Below are 10,867 nucleotides of genomic sequence, written 5' to 3' on the forward strand. Positions count from 1 at the left end.
CTGTGAATACGTCCTTAGAGGACAGCTTGAAGGTAGAGTTTGGTGTGGCCTTTGAGAGGCTTAAATTTTAAGAGCGGATCGCTCTTTTGAAAATGAAGTGTCATATGCCTCGTGGAGGCTTTTTAGTGTAATTTGGAGCAAGGGCTCCGAGGTATGAATGGGGTTTTCTGCCCCTCTGTTGAAACTAGTGTCTTTGAGGTAAGACTGGGCTGATTGCCCAAGCATTGTGTTTTTGGGGCTCGAAGCCCAAATCCTGTAAATATTGTGACTCCCCGTTGATTCGCTACATTGTACCTGCCATGCTTGTTATATCTTTGTTTTGAAAAGAAAATATAACCTTGTTAAATTTTGAAATTAATTTCTCTTTAGTAGCTTGAGATCCATTCACCACCCAGCACCTTCTTTCACGCCTACCTACCACAAAAACACGGTAACATTAAGTATTTGTTGTTTGTTTTTTTTCTTTGAACGTACCACTTCCCCAAGTGCTCAGGCTGCCGGGCCGGCACAGAAAGTAGGAAGGGGAGCGGTTCGAAGCTCGTTAAGCAATTCGACCCGCTCGTCTATATAATCTCATCCGTGGGTGTTTGCCCCGTTACGTGGAAGCATTCTTGCGTGGGTCATCCATTCGAAGCCCGGTAGGGTGTAGTACCCAGGTGCAGATGTTGAGTCGGACCATAATTTAGTAATTATGAAGAGTAGACTACAGCTGAAAATAGTTTCATAGGTTACCCCCTAAGACATTCAAACTGGTGCACCAATCTGATGGAGGGAAGATGGAGGTCAAAAGGCAAAGAGAATGACCAAGACTACTACTACTACTACCAGAATGTTATCATTCCTCCCCTGAAGGGGGAGGCGGGCCTCTTAGACGGTAACGCCGTCTCAGGCCGCGAGATTTCTTACAGTGAAGATGCTCTGAGAAGATGACGGGGTTGGAAGCCGTGGCCTATACTAGGAACTATCCCGGCATTCGCCTTAGTGCAGGATAATGGAAAACCATGGAAAATCATTCTCGGGACAGCCGACAGTGGGGGCCAGTGGTGAGGTCCAGCACTGTTCCGTCTCCCGAATTCAGAGGCGAAGAGTCTGGTAGAGCGGTGGCCACCCCTCCGCTGCTCGGTTGGCCAGTAAGAGTGCAGAGCTGTTGGACCATGGACCAGCCGTGGACACTTATGGGCCGAGACTCACCGACGACCAAGAGAAAAATTTATCACGGACATCAAGAATGGACGACCGTACACAAGTGAAAAGAAGTTAGCAATGGAGTATGACAATGTTGCCCACCAACCATGTAAGGCCGAGAGTAGCTGCGATTAGGTGGGGTGAGGGGAGCAGTCAACTCCATCCCCCCCCCCCCACACACACACACCGTGGAGAAAACATTACATTTTGTTCCATTTTAGCCGTCTGAATGTAGGAATTATTATTTTTAAAAGGGCATTTGTAAAGCCCTTTTGCCTTATCAGTTAATTCTTTTATTTATTTTCTTTAATTATTAACAACATTATTAGCGGAAATAAGCAAGTTTGTTATGTGCTGTGGGGGCACTGAGCGTGATCTCAAAACGCATAGTAGGCCTAGTTGGGAAATGTACTAGGATAGGAACCAACAACGATTTTTCGCCTTACCCGGAAAAAAATTGCTCGTCAAGTACACGGAAAACATCCTCTCTAATGACAAATTTATGCTTGAATGTTTTAATGCATCCTAATAAATTATTTGTAACTACGAAATCATCACGATGCATTAAGTACACTTGATCTGAGTGTGAGTGTGCATCTCCTTTAAAATGAACTACATCCAGGCACAAAATACGATCGACTCTTCGTAATAAAGTATATCATGTTAGTTTTAATGCAAATTTCAATTTAAAGAAACATCGCTACACTAGCGTTTCCTGCTCACACCAAACAACAGAAAGAAGTAAACTGAAGCTAATGTTTACCTTCGAACAAACCAATCACGACGCCATTTTAACTAATATCGATAGCTGCACCAATGTCTGATATATTGTAGTTGGTTTTGGTCCCACTCTTTGGATGAATGGTCAGCGTTAAGGCCTTCGGTTCAGAGGGTCCCGAGTTCGATTCCAGGCCGGGTCGGGGACTTTGATCGCGTCTGATTAATTCTTCTGACCCGGGGACTGGGTGTTTGTGTTTGTCCCAACACTTTCCTCTTCACATTCAGACAACACACTACAGTACCAACCAGCACAGAAACACGCAATAGTAATTATAGCCCTCCATATAGGGTTGGCGTTAGGAAGGGTATCCGGCCGTAAAACAGGTCCAAATCCACATGTTCGACACAGTTCGCAGATGTGGGAAAAGCGGAAGAAGAAGGAGGTATTTTAGCTGGTCTTGATTGAACTCCTCGCCCTCTGCTATTACGGCAACGTTGTCGGCAAACCTAAGCACGTCTAACTGGTTATCTGTAGCGAACGAGTCAGCTACAACTTGTGTTGCTGCCTTCAGGTGGATCATTTATGTGTATTTACAAAATATGAAATAAATACCCTCCACTCACTTCGCGAATGCTCCTTGCGAGGGAAACTAAACCCAGAGAATTTCAATGCAAAGTACTGTAGATCGCAGACAGACTGCGGCTTCTCTCAACTACCTTGGAATCATATACTTTTTTACAGCGTGTATTAAATACTGTAATTCAGGTATTGCACTTATGAAACTTTTCATGAACAATTTTTGAACATTATTAAAGTGAAATTAAAGAGAAAGGTCAAGGTCTTTATCACGAAATAACGCGATAAATGGCTTTGGTCTAACGAAATCATATTTAAATTAATGCGAGAAAATCGTGCATCTAGATATCTGACTTATGTAAATTAATTGTAAGAGAATGCTTTACATACTAATGCAGCGTAAAATTGATAATTCCTAGAACACGGCATTACGAGGTCTTACTCTTAAACGTTTAAGATTTATGAAGGTACAGTATTTCTTTTCTTTTCCTTCCCTTATGGATTATTATCATCATCATCATCATCATCTGTTTACCCTCCAGGTTCGGTTTTTCCCTCGGACTTAGCGAGGGATACCACCTCTACCGCCTCAAGGGCAGTGTCCTGGAGCTTCAGACTCTTGGTCGGGGGATACAACTGGGGAGTATGACCAGTACCTCGCCCAGGCGGCTCACCTGCTATGCTGAACAGGGGCCTTGTGGAGGGATGGGAAGATTGGAAGGGATAGGCAAGGAAGAGGGAAGAAAGCGGCCGTGGCCTTAAGTTAGGTACCATCCCGGCATTCGCCTGGAGGAGAAGTGGGAAACAACGGAAAACCACTTCCAGGATGGCTCAGGTGGGAATCGAACCCACCTCTACTCAGTTGACCTCCCGAGGCTGAGTGGACCCCGTTCCAGCCCTCGTACCACTTTTCAAATTTCGTGGCAGAGCCGGGAATCGAACCCGGACCTCCGGGGGTGGCAGCTAATCACGCTAACCACTACACCACAGAGGCGGCCATGGATTATTATTATTATTATTATTATTATTATTATTATTATTATTATTATTTTAGAGGTTTACAGCCACTAGAGTCCACAATAAGCAACATTTACACATTTTAGAAGCTTTCTTTGCAGCCCAGTATCGTTGCATTCCCCGGCTCCATGGCTAAATGGTTAACGTGCTGACCTTTGGTCACATGAGTCCCGGGTTCGATTCCCGGCAGGGTCGGGAATTTTAATCATGATTGGTTAATTTCGCTGCCACGGGGGCTGGGTGTATGTGTCGTCTTCGTCATCATTTCATCCTGATCACGACGCGCAGGTCGCCTACGGGTGTCAAATCAAAAGACTTGCATCTGGCGATCAGAACGTGTCCTCGGACACTCCCGGCACTAAAATCCATACGCCATTTCATTTCATAACTGAATTATCTCTGGCAGCCTGTCTCCTTTCTGCTGTCCACCCACAGTTCAGCTTCACGAAAGTTACCAAGTACTGTACTTGGTTCTGTTAACAATGTCTTCACGATTTAGTCCACATTTTTTCAGATCCTTCCTGAGTACCCTGAACCACTTATCACATGTGTTAGATCTACTATCGAGTATGGTTAAATATTTCTTAGTCATCCGAGTGTCTTCCATTCTAAATAAGTAGCCATAGAACTTAAGTAGTCGCTTCTTGATGTTTTCCATCAGTCGTTCGGTTTTTTTATACAGTTCCTCTCATCCTCGCAACCGGTAGAGTCCAGCCACGATCTTTGGTCCCATTATCTTTCCAAGGACCTTCCTCTTAACTTCTCTCAGACCAGCCTTTCCAGTAACTCCGAGGCATTCACTTCCATAGAGACATTCGGGTTTAATCACCGCGTCATAATGTCTGAATTTAGCTTGCATTGAAATTGCCTTTTTCTTGTACAAGTCTGTGTTCTGCGAACGCTGCGCCATCCTTTCTCATCTACTGTGATTACAATTGAAGAGCTACCTGACGCTGAGATAGCGGCTCCGGTCTAGAAAGCCAAGAATGACGGCGGAGGGGGTTCGTCGTGCGACCACACGACACGTCGTAATCTGCAGACCTTCGGGCTGAGCAGCGATCAATTGGTAGGCCAAGGCCCTTCAGGTGCATTGCGCCATGTTTTTTGGTATTATTACTAAAAGTCTATGTTCGAGGTATCTCCTACAACTGACTATAAGTGAGAATAATTTATTTTCTCATCGAGTCATGTTAGCGATAGACGGTGCCGGTGGGTGCATGGTTAGCGCGTTAGATCCATAACACCGAGATTGTTGGTTCATTCCCAGCCGAGGTCGGTGATGTTTGCACGGTGTCAAAGTCATAACGTGTCAAGTTGTACATGGTAAAAGAGCAGTAGGCTCTTCCCACGCGAACATGCATCAAAACGCACGTTCCGGTTCCCGCCCCAGGTATCGTCACTGTGGTTGTGGAAACGCATCCACGATTAGGACATATTGATTATTATCTTTGACTTATTATGAGTTGATCACTTCCAATTATAACGGCAAACGGCCTCTGAAGAGCACGTCTTTCGAGTTGACGCCGTATAGGCAACCTGCTTGTCTGTGAGGCTCACACACGTACAGCCTCTCAGCAATCCTAATTACCCAATGAGGGCTAAAATCTCTGGCCCGGCCGGAAATCGAACTCGCGACCCGCTGGACCAAAGGCCAGCACGCTAACCATTTAGCCATGGACTTGGACACTTCCAATTAGCTATCACTGTATAACAAGTAATATGTCACTGTAAAAGGTGCTTTCAATGATATATCCAGGTGTATGCTTTATTTCATTTATTGATTGATTTATTTACTTATATAACTCATTTAACTTTCAGGTTTGGTTTCTCTCCCAGACGCAGCGAGGGATAACACCTCTACCTCCTCAAGGGCAGTGTGCTGGAGCGTGAGACACTTGGTCGGGTATACAACTAGGGTGGAGGACCAGTACCTCGCCCAGGCGGTCTCACCTGTTATGCTGTTCAGGGGCCTTGTTGGGGATTGGAACATTGGAAGGGATAGACAAGGAAGCGGCCGTGGCCTTAAGTTAGGTACCATCCCAGCATTTGCCTGGTGGATAAGTGGGGAAACCACGCAAAACCACTTCGAAGAAATAATAATAATAATAATAATAATAATAATAATAATAATAATAATAATAATAATAATAATAATAATAATAATAATAATAATTTTAGGTCTCACAAGCTGGTTACCGGAGACGACGAATTGTCTCTCAGTTCTTTTACGTCCCGGTAAATCTTCTAACACGAAGCTGGCGTATTTCAGTATGGGTCTGATTCAGGATCGAACCCGTCAATTTGGACTCCGAAATCAGCGTTCTATCAGCTGAGCAACTCAACTGATTCCTCCTCCCCCCCACCCCCTTCACTATCGAGACCATTTTCCTCGGTCAGTCACGAAAAGCAATCTTAAAATAGATATAAACACCACCACTCTGTGACTAACTCGACATGATATAATCGAAGCGAAGGTGATGGAGACGGCTTAGTGCTTCCAAGGCCTTACACGTAACTTGGTAAGCAGAGACGACTGATGACGTCACTCTTCCTCAGCTTACAATTCAAACTACGCGTACTGTTTACAAATATTTTCCACCGGTAGTAGACAGTGAGATAGCGTGTATGCTCCTTATCCGGAAACTCAGGTTTCGATTACCGGACAGCTCAGGGATTTTTAACTGGATCTGAGGGCTGGTTCGAGGTCCAATCAGCCTACGTGATTTTTTTCCTCTACAAATTGCTTTACGTCGCACCGACACAGATGAGTGCTTAGATTCTTCTTCTTCTTCTTCTTCTTTACCGGGCGAGTTGGCCGTGCGCGTAGAGGCGCGCGGCTGTGAGCTTGCATCCGGGAGATAGTAGGTTCGAATCCCACTATCGGCAGCCCTGAAAATGGTTTTCCGTGGTTTCCCATTTTCACACCAGGCAATGCTGGGGCTGTACCTTAATTAAGGCCACGGCCGCTTCCTTCCAACTCCTTGTCCTTTCCTATCCCATCGTCGCCATAAGACCTATCTGTGTCGGTGCGACGTAAAGCCTCTAGAAAAAAAAGCAGCTAAGATTCTTCTTTTTTTCAAAATATACTGAGTAAAGCATGTTTATATAATTTGCATTTTTAATGTGTGTGTTACGCGATGATATGAAACAACTTGAAAGTGAACAAACATCCATTTCTGAACTGACCCACATATCAGACAATGTGTGTTCCCTCCAGAAGAATAGCGTATAGACTAACATTTTTCTGTAATGTCCTACCCTCTCGTGGAATGTTTAGAGGGATTTTTCACATATATTAGCGCAGTGGAGAGATGAAAGAAACTGGCTAATAACAGTCTCTGTCAAAGGTATTGTTCTAGTGAAATAGAACTTTTAAAAATTATATTGTGTAGAATTTTACTGTTCTATATTGCTCCCTAGGCCAACAAAGAAACCAGGCTCTTTGTATAACATACGTTCTTAAGACAAGTGTAATTGTTAAGTTTCTTTGACAGGTGTTGTTACCCTTTTTATTATATCAATACTCAACTAAATATAAAACCTGTAAGTTATTCGAGGGTAATCCCAAAAATAAGATTTCATATTTTCTGTTAAGTACAAAGAACTTTTTATTTCTATAATATTTACATCATTTTAAAGGTAGAACATTTATCTGTTTTTCTATGTTATCACCATTTCGGTCAATGCATTTTTGTAGATGCTCTGACAGTTTTTATATGCCCGTGTCATATCAGATGGCCGCCATGCCGCGCCGTTGAGGAAGCGTTGAACTTCATCTTTCACGTCGTCGCCGGTGTTTGAATTTTCGCGGCTTGGGCGAAGAGCGATGCCGCCACTCGCGTGATTGTTCTTTGGTCTCAGGTGTGAAGTGGAACGCCCAGGTTTCATCAACCGTGAAAATCGAGTCCAAAATGTTGTCATTTTCGCCTGCACAGCGGCGAACACCAAACACCAATCACGCGAGTGGCGGCATCGCTCTTCGCCCAAGCCGCGAAAATTCAAACACCGGCGACGACGTGAAAGATGAGGTTTAGTGTTTGGGTAGTGATTTAGTTGTGGAGTTTAATGTGCCTACATTTAACATTTTCCTAATAATGTCTTACATTTTAAACCACAAGTGAGTGTCCTTCATTTTAATAAGCGAAAGGGAGATGTTCTTTCCCTGGTTGCAAATGGTGAAGAGAATTCGAAACTTGGGGAAAAGTAAGTAGAAGGAGGTATTTCTTTATTTTCGAACAATACTTACACCTGAGCTCTTCATCCATCTTTCTTCTTAATTCCTTCATTACGACCATATTCAAACACTACTGCAAGATCTGGATTGGTTTCTTTTCTGTATGGTGAGAATGAGACGAGGATATATCTTCCAGATAAAAGTGACTTATTCCCTGTAATTTTAATTTTTTTGGAGTTAAGTCACTTTGCACTCAACTGCTGTGCGCAGCTGGGATTCTGTGTGCGGGGGAGTCGTGCATAGCTCAGGGGCTGGAGCCGCTCGAGCGGGGAAAGTGGAACGAGCCAATCATTTACGGCATCCCAGAACTCTCTTGAAAATTACTTCCGCGTGGAGGGGGCAGTGAAAGTCTGAGCATAATATTTAATATGCACAGGACGGTCCTAATAGCATCCAGCAGACTTTCCACTGGCGGGCGCCAAAATGCACTTCTCCGTGGTAAACTAGGTCACAGGGGATGCCCTGGAGGTCCAAGCAAATAAACCATACAGCAAAAATGAGCTAAAACTATGACCGCTCCTGGGACCCGAACCGAAATCCTTCACTCTCCAGACGGGAATGTTAAATCATCAGTCACAACCGATCTGGATTTAGGTCAGTCGCCCAGGTGACAGATTCCCTATCTGTTGTTTAAGTAGTCTTTTCCACCGGGCGAGTTGGCCGTGCGCGTAGAGGCGTAGTAGGTTCGAATCCCACTATCGGCAGCCCTGAAGATGGTTTTCCGTGGTTTCCCATTTTCACACCAGGCAAATGCTGGGGCTGTACCTTAATTAAGGCCACGACCGCTTCCTTCCAACTCCTAGGCCTTTCCTATCCCATCGTCGCCATAAGACCTATCTGTGTCGGTGCGACGTAAAGCGCTTAGCAAAAAAAAAAAAAAACTAGTCTTTTCTTAAATACTTGCAAAGAATTTGGAAATTTAGTGGACACTTCCCTTGGTAAATTTATCCAATCCCTAACTCCTCTTTCCATAAATGAATATTTACTCCAATTTGGCCCCTTGACTTCCAACTTTACCTTCAAATTGTAATATTTCATAATTTTAAAAACACTACTCAAATTTATTAATCTGTTAATGTCATTCCACGCCATCTCTCCACTGAGAGCTCGGAACATACCACATATTCGAGGAGGTCGTCTCCTTTCTCGCAAATCATCCCAGCCAAGCTTTACAACATAATCGGAACGCTATTATTTTGTCGGAAGTCACCCAGAAAACAATCGAGCTGCTTTTCTTAGAATTTTTTCCATTTCTCGTATCAAGTAATTCTGGTGAGGCTCCCATACGATGGAACCATACTCTAGTCGAGGTCTTACCAGATAATTACATGCCCTCTCCTTTACATCCTTACTACAACCCCTAAATACTAAGGCCATGAGCTACCAAGGGCACGAAGGACAGCAGGTTATGGGGTGTCGTGTGGTCAGCACGACGAATCCTCTCGGCTGTTATTCTTGGATTTCTAGACCGCGTCCGCCATATCACCGTCAGATAGCTCCTCAATTGTAATCACATAGGCACTGGGCAAGTCGGCCGTGTGGTTAGGGGCGCGCAGCTGTGAGCTTGCATCCAGGAGATAGTGGGCTCGAACCCAACTATCGGCAGCCCTGAAGATGGTTTTCCGTGGTTTCCCATTTTCACACCAGGCAAATGCTGGGACTGCACCTTAATTAAGGCCACGGCCGATGCCATCCTACTCCTAGCCCTTTTCTATCCCTTCGTCGTCATAAGGCTTCTATGTGTCGGTGCTACGTAAAGCAAGTTCTAAAATAAAAAGTTGGCCTTATACCACCAAAAGTGGTGTTAGTATTGTTAGCAGCAAAGCTATACATTTTTCTTTCATATCTAAACTTAACGATGTATCTCTACTGCATTGTGTCACTGGCATTTGAAGTAGTTTTGATTTCAACTAGATTTGTGTTAAGACTTGGTTAGAAATATCTATAATGCATATTTAAAATCATATCATCATCATCATCATCATCTGTTTACCCTCCAGGTTCGGTTTTTCCCTCGGACTGAGCGAGGGATCCCACCTCTACCGCCTCAAGGGCAGTGTCCTGGAGCTTCAGACTCTGGGTCGGGGATACAACTGGGGAGTATGACCAGTACCTCGCCCAGGCGGCCTCACCTGCTATGCTGAACAGGGGCCTTGTGGAGGGATGGGAAGATTGGAAGGGATAGGCAAGGAAGAGGGAAGGAAGCGGCCGTGGCCTTAAGTTAGGTACCATCCCGGCATTCGCCTGGAGGAGAAGTGGGAAACCACGGAAAACCACTTCCAGGATGGCTGAGGTGGGAATCGAACCTACCTCTACTCAGTTGACCTCCCGAGGCTGAGTGGACCCCGTTCCAGCCCTCGTACCACTTTTCAAATTTCGTGGCAGAGCCGGGAATCGAACCCGGGCCTCCGGGGGTGGCAGCTAATCACGCTAACCACTACACCACAGAGGCGGACAGCAAATTTCTCGCCCAGCGTGGGGCTCGAGCCCACGACCCTGAGATTAAGAGTCTCATGCTCTACCGACTGAGCTAGCCGGGCTTAAAATCATATGTTAACTGAAAAGGACTGATAATCGAAGAAGAGAAAATAAAAACCCCGAGATATGAGGATGATATTGTTATTTTATCTGAGTCTGCTGAAGTTCTGGAGAAATTGCTGAATGGTATGGACAGAATCTTGAAGAAGGAGTACAAGACGAAAATAAATAAGTCCGAAACAAAAGTAATGGAGTGCAGCCCAACGAAGTTAGGCGATCCAGGAAATATTAGGTTAGGAAATGAAGTCTTAAAGGAAATAGATGAATACCGTTAATTGGGTAGCAGAAGTAGGGAGGACTAGGACAAGCAAAGAAGGTGCTTCTTAAGAAATGAAATTTGCTCACTTCGAACATTGATAGGTCTATAGCAATTAGAAAGATGTCTGGAGCGTGACATTGTATAGAAGTGGAACATGTCTCAGAAAGAAGGAGAATAGAAGCTTTCGAAATGTGGTGCTACAGAAGAATGCTGAAGGTGAGATGGATAGATTGAATCACGAATTAAGAGATACTGTATCAAACTGGTGAGAGGAGATCGATTTGGCTAAATTTACGAGAAGAAGAGATTTGAATAGTAGGACGACCCCCAGGACTTG

The 10,867-nt window shown here is 44.5% G+C and overlaps 1 non-coding gene across 1 annotated transcript; it reads right to left on the reverse strand.

The window, feature by feature from the left end:
- Window positions 1–10,200: 10,200 nt before the first annotated feature.
- Window positions 10,201–10,273, reverse strand: TRNAK-CUU (transfer RNA lysine (anticodon CUU)). The gene has a single exon. It is a non-coding gene; the product is annotated as a tRNA-Lys (tRNA).
- Window positions 10,274–10,867: the final 594 nt, after the last annotated feature.

Source organism: Anabrus simplex, chromosome 8 (genome assembly GCF_040414725.1).
Source record: "Anabrus simplex isolate iqAnaSimp1 chromosome 8, ASM4041472v1, whole genome shotgun sequence".
Classification (NCBI taxonomy): Eukaryota; Metazoa; Arthropoda; class Insecta; order Orthoptera; family Tettigoniidae; genus Anabrus; species Anabrus simplex.